The sequence below is a fragment of the Lonchura striata genome, chromosome 4, assembly GCF_050655825.1.
Source record: "Lonchura striata isolate lonStrDom1 chromosome 4, ASM5065582v1, whole genome shotgun sequence".
NCBI classification, from domain to species: domain Eukaryota; kingdom Metazoa; phylum Chordata; class Aves; order Passeriformes; family Estrildidae; genus Lonchura; species Lonchura striata.
In genome coordinates this window covers 31,796,097-31,799,970 of record NC_140706.1, presented here as the reverse complement: position 1 = coordinate 31,799,970, position 3,874 = coordinate 31,796,097, and the positions used below count along the sequence as shown (strand labels likewise).

The 3,874-nt window shown below is 40.0% G+C and overlaps 2 protein-coding genes across 2 annotated transcripts in view; one reads left to right on the top strand and one right to left on the bottom strand.

Moving 5' to 3' along the window:
- Positions 1-3,874, bottom strand: part of LRP2BP (LRP2 binding protein) — a 96,100-nt gene that overhangs the window by 51,720 nt on the left and 40,506 nt on the right. The gene's annotated exons all lie outside the window — the stretch shown is intronic.
- Positions 1-3,874, top strand: part of SNX25 (sorting nexin 25) — an 82,599-nt gene that overhangs the window by 50,964 nt on the left and 27,761 nt on the right. The gene's annotated exons all lie outside the window — the stretch shown is intronic.

The window sequence follows — 3,874 nt, the reverse complement described above, 5'->3', positions numbered from 1 at the left end:
CTAAGCAAAAGGAAAAGACATTGTTTGGAATTTAGTAGATAAGATACATTAGTAGGTTGCAGCTCGTTACCCTTATAATCATTAGAGTACAGTTGTACCAGCTTTTCTGTTAAAGTAGCATCTAAACAGCAGGACTAGCTTTTGTAGAAGAAACTGTATATTTGCCTTCCTTTCTTCAACTTGCATGAAATAGGTCAGAAATAGGCATTTATTGGTGGTGTTTTAAATTAATATTTTGTGTAAGTGTAATGCAGAAGCTTGAATACATTATTAACTTTGGGGAATTTTTGGCACTAGTTGAACAAAGAGTTGAGTAGTGAATTAAACTTGTATTTTGATTTCACTTTTGCATTCTATAGAAAGCTTTTTCTTGACTGCAGTAGTAGGGGAGTAATAGCATTGCTGGTAAAATGTTTTTTATGCATATTCTGATTATGGGCTTATATGCAGAGATGGATTATTTGGAGCTGTCAGTGTTCTGTTTGATTATGTAGTCTTGTGGTTTTTGATTAATTTGATTTTGTACATATTTTACTTATGTAGTTTTCCTGCATCCAGGTTCTCTAGGCAAATCCTAAATATGTGAATTACAATCAAATGCTTATAAGCAAACAAACAGACAAACCAACCACAGCTACTCTCTGAATCTGAATTCTGTCATTACCTCTGATCCTGATTTAAACTCTGCCCATGGTGTTAGATTTGTTTTTGGAGAAAACCCATCTTGAGTAAGTCATCTCTTTATAGTCAGTGCTGTTTTAGTCCTTTTTTGTAGGAACCATGCCTGCACAGTACTGCAATAATTAGTTGAATTATTTTTGTCTGTGTTTATCCAGTGAATGATTCTTTTCCTCTGTTGTGCTGAGCACAATAGCCACACCACCTCATGTTAGATTTGACATATGGAGTTGCAGCATCTAAGTGGAACTGTTTTGTGGATCATGGGTTCTATGAGGGATTTTGGGGATCTGACCCAGAACTAGCTGTGAAATAGCAAGGAAACCATCTGAGTGTATTTTGAGGTGGAACAAGCTCATCTTCATAATCCATATGATGAGGAATAAGATGAAACTCCTGCAGAAGATCTTGCTTCCACTGCATCTGTGGATAGATGTTAATTTAACTGGTGACTTAGCAGATTTTCACAGTGATTTCTGAGCTTCAGATTGTAAGATCATATTATGTCAGGACACATCACGGTACAGAATTTGGGGAATATTAAGAAAACAAGCTTCAGTTGTTGTCACCCTATTGCCTGGCGATGGGTTTTTTATGACAGAAGTATGTTTGTGACTATCAAGGCAGGGACTTTTAGATTAGTGTATGTGCAGTAATCAGGTACCTTATGTGGTTAGTATATAATTTCTGACACTTACATAATCATTGCATTTCGTTCACATTGCTGTGACAGAGATAGTCTTCTGATAGTCTTGCCTCTTTTTAAAACATAACAAGATAAATACAGGCCTTAATTTTAGTTAATCTATAGAAAAAAATTAGTTAAGGGGTTTTTAAAATGCAGCTTGGAAAAATATATTTATTGGTTTTTACATTCAATTTATTCCTGCCTTCTACCGGTAAAAAAAGGGAAAAAATCCAGAGTAGCATCCAGAAGTTTTGCAGTCTGACTGTATGCTGTTATCTCAGCAGAAAATTTGCTCTAGTGACCCATATGCTGTTCATCTCAACCATCTGCAGTGCTTTACCAGCTTTATTTGGGCCATTCATTATAGGTCAATGTGGTTGTAGTGAATGGGAATCTGGTATGTTGCAAAGAAATACAATACAGTGCTTCTAATCTGTGCCTAGTGCCTGTGCAGTCCTACGTTACCTAGTTGTTCTATGTTTCTGTCCAGAGAGAAGTCGTGACTGTCTTTTGGGATTTAACAAGACCAAGTCTCTGCTCAGTAGGGCAGGGAACAAGTCTCTCCCGTGGGCACATTCTGGGGATGCTGGTTAAAAGATCCCACTTAAGAAAAAAGATAGAAAAACCTGACTCTTTCCTAGTTTTAGGCAGAGCCTGTGACTGTTGAAGCAGGGAATTGATGTGGCAACATTAAAATTTCTGGTTTTTCCAAACCCGGAAGCTGCTCTTGAGTTAACAGGATTTGAAGGGTTGCTGTGGCAGCTGATAATTCTAAGATTATGTCTGCTAACTGCATATTAGATTTGAGGGTGTACAAATGCCCTAATGCCTGTGTATGTGCCAACATAGCTTAGAGGTTTGTGCTCTAATCCATGGTGATACTGAATCATAAAATGATCTTTTGGTGAGGATTACAAATTACTGCAGAACAACTTTTATAAATCATGAAAGGAAGGAAGATCCACAGAATAGTTGGGTGCCAAAAAGAACTTGTTGCAGTTTCAACCCAGCCTGCAGCCAAGCCCCACACAGCCACTCACTCACTCCCCCACCTGCAGGATCAGGGAGAGAATCGGAAGGGTAAAACCTAGAAAACTCATGGGCTGAGATAAAGGCAGTTTAATAGGGAAAGCAAAAGGCACACACACAAGCAGGGCAAAACAAGGAACGAATTCACTGCTTCCCACGGGCAGGCAGGTGTTCAGCCACCCCCAGGAGAGCAGGGCCCCATCACACATAACAGTGACTTGGGAGGACAAAGCCATCACTCCAGATGTCCCCCCTTTACATACCGAGCAGGATGCCATACGGTCTGGAACACCCCTTTGGTCAGCTGGGGTCACCTGTCCTGGCTGTGTCTCCTCCCAGTCTCCCACACACCCCCAGTCTGCTCTCCAGGGTGGCAGTACCAAAAGCACAAAAGGCCTTGGCTCTGTGGAAGCCCTGCCCAGCAGTAATAAAAGCATCTGTGTTATCAGCCTTGTGTTTAGCACAAATCTAAAACATAGCCCATGCCAGCCTTTTAAGAATGTTAACTTTACCCCAGCCAAAACCAGTGCACATACATTTTACGGTTTTTCACCTCAAAACTGAAACCCTCTTTTGTCTGCCATTGTTGGCATTGCAACTGTAACATAATGTTTTTAGTATAGGACTGGTAACATTTTATAATTCCACGATACTCCAGACTTAAAGAAAAATTAAGAAAAAATTGGAGAGGTCTCATTTCTGCAAGAGAACAAGCTTTTCTGCCCATTAATTCATTTGCTTTAGCTTGCAAGGTTATCTGTTAGAAGATTTGTGCAGCGGTGTTGCTAGGCATTGCTGCTTTGATTACCATGGGGCACTGGTGCAATAGGTCCTTTGTTAGGTGGGAGAGGTGGCTGCACTTGCCTTGCTCCCTGCAGCAGCACTCGGCCCCAGTTCCTTCTGAGAGAGATTTGTTTGTTAGTTACTCTCCTTGCTGGCAGAGTATGGGTATGGCTTTGGATAATAGAATAGAGACCAAGGTGACCTCTCACTCAAGAAGTGACAGCACATGCCCCATGTTGTGATTTATTAACTCTGCTATTATTTACAGAGCTGGCAGCCCCTAAGATGGGGAAAACATCTGTTTGAGGGGCTAGAAGACCCTCTTACACTTCTATTTTAAATCATTGTCCCTAGTAGAATGATTGAATAGAAAATATGATGATGCACAGTAATGAGGCTAAATCACTGACTGGCCTTTAAATTACCATGTTTGTGTTGTTCTTTTTGACAGCCTGATCACCATTTCTGTATTAAGCTTAGCTTGAACAAGGTGCTCTCTGCTTTTCAGTGAAGTTTACAGAGTGAGCTTTTAAAGGCAGATATTCATATATCTAAATAGTTTGAAAGCTAAGAGCAAAGTCATGTCTAGAAGGTACTGGTATGGTAAAGGATAAAGAGAAGAATGGCACATGATTATCACAGGGGAAGTTTAAAGATGTAAATGGGCATTTCATATGAGACAAGTACAATTTACTT